Source organism: Leptidea sinapis, chromosome 9 (assembly GCF_905404315.1).
Source record: "Leptidea sinapis chromosome 9, ilLepSina1.1, whole genome shotgun sequence".
NCBI classification, from domain to species: domain Eukaryota; kingdom Metazoa; phylum Arthropoda; class Insecta; order Lepidoptera; family Pieridae; genus Leptidea; species Leptidea sinapis.
The window spans coordinates 223040-228973 of NC_066273.1; positions in this window are offsets into that span (position 1 = coordinate 223040).

The following is a 5934-nucleotide window of genomic DNA, read 5'->3' on the forward strand; positions in this document are numbered from 1 at the left end:
GCCTCCCTCGACCATATTTTAGGGAAGGGAACGACCCGTCCCACGTCGCCGCCACAAGCAGTGACTTTGTTAAATATTATATGATATTAATTGTTAAATATTATAGCTAAATCTGGCGCAATAATATCAATCAAAGACTGGACAAGTTTAACTGATATGCCCCAAAGATCATTTGTCGCCTTATGTTTAATAGATTTAAAAGCTTTTATAACATCAGAGCCAGAAACATGATAAAATTTAAAGATTTTATCACATTGAAAAATGTTATCTTTCAATAGTGAAAGAGTGGAGTCTGGTGATGCGTTCAACGAATTTGTTGTGGTAAAATGGCAATCGCGGGGTTTCTCCCTAGGTGCGTAATATACTATAATTGACATGCGACAACTGATAGAAATTGATAAAAAAATACATGTCATCAAATTCATACTGTGTTATATTGGTGTATTATTGGTATGAACCAAGTGCAAAAAATATTGCATCCATACCTGAACGAAATATTTGCACTTGATGGATACCAGATGACCACAAACGACTGCGTAAAGAATGGAACCGAAAAATGCCAAATAATTTGACAGGACTATCATTGCCGTTTATAATATTGACACCACACCGATGACGAAACCTGGGCATATTGATTTGAACCTGATAGGTAAAGCAAATTGTGAAAAATGCCCTTGCAGCAAGTCGTCCTCATATTCCACCCATGACTTGGGTAAAAAATGAGTTTTTGAAGAACTGATGACGCATCCACGATACAGTCCGGACCTTGCATCTTGTTATTATTGTATTTCTGAAAATCAAAATTATATATACATATGTAATATGTTAGATGAGACTGGAGTAAATAACGCACAACTTGATTTATCTAAAAATAGAAATATTTTTTGTATATAATTAAAATACTCAAAAATATTTACACACTGTGAATCTACTAACCTAAGAATAGAAAATCGACACTTAAATGTTTTTTACTTCCAATATTTTAGAAGATCGACACCGAATTACTTTACTTAAGTTAAACTAGTTATTTTGTGAAAATTATTTATTTTCATTACTTTTATACAATTAGAAATATATCCCTCCACATGCAGGCTTAAATTCTCTCCCTCCGGTGTGCTCCTGTCAATGCCATTCGTCATACTTGTTAGGCGGCGTACACATACTCGTACATTAGGCTATGTACACAACATACAGTGTACAAAGCTTACATCTCCCCCCCTCAGAAGTGCAAACTAGTTAGGGTTAGTTTGAATAATCCAACTGAGGAATGAGCTTTGTCACATGGTACAATCCCAAAGACTTTTTATTCTTTCTAGTGATGATTCTACATAATGAATCTGATATCATTTCTTCTATCTCAAAAGGTTTTTTCTTCTTCAAAAATTCTTAGTTCATCCATTTTAGATCTGTTTAGCTTATTATAGTCCATTATGTTATCCATATCACCTTTTTGAAACTTGTAATTTATTCTGTTTTTGTCAAATATAGCCTTGTTTAATTCATGTGATTTTTTTGATCTGAGAAATGCTGTATTGGTTCCGTTTGGTTGTTGGTTCCCCACTTAACAGATATAGTGGCGAATAACCTGTCACTGTGTGGTTTGTTGAGTTGTATGCTTTCACACAATCCATTGCCACGGTTGTCCAAGCTGTTCTTTTCTCTTTCCTATTCAGGACACATCTAATCCTATTTACCAGCGTTTGGTTTAACCTTACATTATGACCATTTGAAAAAGGAGCACCTACTGCTGTAAAAATTAAATTAACAGAGTGGTCCTTTAAATATTTTTTAAATTCTTTTGAATTCAGTGCTGGATATTGATTAGAGAGCAATATTTCAACTTCATTGTCCTTGATTACTTGGACTACCAGTTTTATAAAGTCCTTAGTCAGTTGTGTCTTCGACCATGAAATGTAAGCATAACGTGTGAAATGATCCATCAACAAATGTAGATACTTTTTTGAAGATCTGTTACCACCAAATCCTCCTATTGCATCTATGGACATGATTTGGAAAGGTTTTTCTGCCGGTCCTAATTATGACATGAGTCCATAATTTCTATTCAATCGTGATTTTTTTTTATACAAACTTCGCTTTGACTGCAAATCGATTTTATATTATTCAGTAGATTTGGTGCTGTGTAGAAAGGCCTTATTTTTGACTCAATCTGATTTATTCCTACAAGACATAAATGCTCATGTACCTTTTTTATTAATATCTTACTGTAGTCTTCGGATAAAACGATTTTTTTCTTCTTGTTGTTCCTTTTGTAATATATACCATTTTTTCTAATAAAACTATGTTTGCTCTTTAGATTTTTGTTCTGGTCCTCCAATATTTCCTCAATCCTTACAATATTTACCGTTTTCAAGTAATCTTCTTGGTTTTCATGGCTTTCAAGCACACGATTTCTGCTTAAGCAGTCCGCTTCCGAATTATTTCTACCTGGGTTGTATTTTATTTCAAAGTTGTATTGTGATAGGTAATAATAATAAAATAATAATAATAAAATATTTTATTTGCAGCAAAAAAAAAACACACAAAATAAAACAATTCTTAAATTTAATTCAATTTGAAATTAAACAATAAAACAATCTCATCTCTCAACAACTGGAACGCTAGCCGCAAATAAGCTCAAGCTCGGCATATGCTGGCACACATATTATGTATGCTCAGCGCCGATCTTCAGCTTGAGCCATTGTGACTTCGTCACTGTCTCAACACTTATACGCTATAAATATACAAATTTAATACGAACATTAAACTAAACACAAGTAATGGGAAAAACTTTGAATTTAAAACATTACTACAACATATTATATTACTTATAAGAGACGGAAGTTATAAAACACATAAAATGAAATTGAATAAGAGTCCTGGTCCGGATGGAATAATGACCGCAGCTATAAGAATATATACCCGCCATAATAACTAATCTCACTCGACTTTTCAACTAAATATTAACCACAGAAACCATACCCTTGCAGTGGACTATTTCAGAAATAGTACTGTTATACAAGAAAGGAGACCCTTATAATATAACACACTATAGACCCATTAGTAATGAGTTATGTCTCCGAGTTCATCATCTGGTCTGTTTTTAATGTTTAAATTTTCTAGTGGCTTGTAGTCCGTATAAATTGTGAATTATTCTCCTATTAGCCAGTGTTGCCAAAACTTTAAATTTTCTTTAATGGCTAAGCAGTCTAAGAATATGGCTTTCTTCTTCTTTTGTGATTCATTCAACTTCTATGAAAAGTATGCCACTGGTTTGATTTCTCCACATTTCTGTGTTTGTTTTAGTATTGCGCCTATTCCTTTTATACAGTGTATATAAAAGTTGTTGCTTCTCGGTCGAAAATAGCTAGAATTGGGGCAGAGCATAAATTATTTTTTATTGTTTGGAAAGCTTTTTTACAATCAGCTCACCAATCGAAATTTATGTTTTTTCTAAGTAGATTGTGTATTGGGTCAAGAGTTATTGTAGCATTCGGAATGTATTTATTATTAAAATTTACTTTACCGAGAAATTGTCTTATCTGTTTCTTGTTTTGTGGTGCTACAAACTCTGCTATAGATTTGAGATTATCTTTCCAAGGTGGGATTGTATTACTTTTTACTATGTGTCCCAAGAATTTTACAGACTGTGCTGCAAATTTACATTTTGTTAATTTCAGACGGAATCCTTCTTTAGCAATTGCATCTAGCAGTTTCGATAAATGGTTCATATGTTCATTACCCATTATAACTTTCAATAACCTCATAAATTCCATACCAAAAATAAATCTAACAGCTAAAACAATCATAGGTATAATGTTTGGTAATAACACTCATAATATTAGAAATAAGGACCTAATTAAAAATATAGAAAAATTAATTAATTTGCAATAACACCAAATCTAAAGTGTTGATGTGTACATTCCCATACTCCTCGGATTTGAGACAGGAGCAAAATAGAAAAATATTTAAATTAAATACAACTTTGTATACTGCGACATTCCACAATAGTGAAAATTTAATTTTATTTAGCACAAATAAATTCATTAACTATAAACTAAAAATAACCAATGGTAACCTATACCCACAATTTAGAATTAAGCGACAGCCGGCTACTATAGTAGCTTATAGTCTTTGTCAACAAACTACTTCCTCTGTAGTGTTATTTAATAAACATGCCTCTATTGGGCAAAATTGTCGAAAATCGACATACAAGCCTCTATTGGGGTTAGTACTACCATGTACAATGTACAAATATATAACAATAAAGATTTTTCTTCAATTAATATAAATTAAGTTATTTGACAAGGGAGGACAACTCTTGCAATATCATACAAAATAGGCAACATTCACCAAATATAAATGTCGCTGCTAGGGATAATCATAATATAAAGCTCATAAATATTGTTCACCAGAATATACAAGGTATCTCAAGTATATAGATATGTTATGTATTACAGAACATTGGTGTAAGAGTCATTAGCTCTAGTTTAGTTTTAGAGAACATAAAGTAGTCAGTTCGTTGTGTAGAAGTAGGGCAATACATGGAGGTTCCCTAATTATCTCTATAAAACAACTAATTGAGATAGCTTGTATAGAACTGGAGCAATTTATTATTGTAAGTGTATACCGCCCCCCCACTGCATCATATGAACAATTCCCACATATAATGGAGGAGGTACTATCTAAATTTAGAAAAACCAGCAAGTCAATTATAGTGTGTGGAGATTTTAATATAAACTTGCTTGAACCTTCGGCCAATTGTACTAGCCTTAAAAATTTATTTCAAAGTTTTAATTTGTTCAATGTATTTTGGGAACCTACTAGAATCACTTCTACAACAGCAACCTGTTTAGATAATATTTTTACAGATGTTACTATTACTAGTAAACTCATAATTAATAATCTTCAGTCCGACCACAGTGGGCAACTTATAAAAGTAAATACAAGATTGGACAATGTCAGACCAAAAAAGGTGACCATTATACCAGTTACGGGTAGCCGTCTTGAGAGGTTTAGAAATAATTTGGTAAATACGATACCATTTTACACTGTGGTGAAACTGCAAATTTTTACTATAACTTAGTCTTCAATTCCTTCTGCGAGGAATTTGACAAGATTTTTACTCCAGTAAACCGTTACTGGAGTAAAAATATATGGGGCCATGCTGTTGACATTGATATAGTGTTTGCTCTGCAAAAGAGAGCTGTTCGAGCGATATATCAGCTTGGTTATAGACAGTCTCTCAAAGAAAAATTTAAACAAAATAAATATTATGACTGTTCATTGTCAGTACATTTATGAAAATTTAATATTATATGTTCACAAAAATCGTCACCTTTTTGCTCTTAATAGTGATTTTCATTATTATGAGACTAGAAATAAAGGATTGCTTGTAACTAATTCTAGTAGGCTTTATAAGATACATAATAGCTTTAAGGGTAAATGTATATACTTCTATAATAAGGTCCCAGCCACTGTTCAGGCATTATCTATAAATAAATTTAAATGCTTTATAAAAAAATGGTTCTGTCGTAAATCCTATTACTCCACTGCTGAATATCTAAATGATCGGACAGCTTGGGACTAGATTGTGATTATTTTATAGCGATAGAAACGACTGTACAATATTGTATATTTTTATTGAAAAGAGCTACAATGGGGGGAGAGACCCTTCTAAACCTGCTGATTGACATATTCAGGGCGTGTCTAGCGCATGGATACATACCCCGAATATGGAGGGAGGTGAAAGTGATTTTCATACCAAAACCAGGTAAAAGTGACTACTCTAATGTTAGATCATTCAGACCCATTAGCTTTACCTCCTTCATCTTGAAAACTCTGGAAAGGCTATGCGAGAGAGAACTGAGGGAAAACTACCTTCGAAAAATACCCTTACACCCTAATCAACATGCGTATAGTCAAGGGAAAAGCACT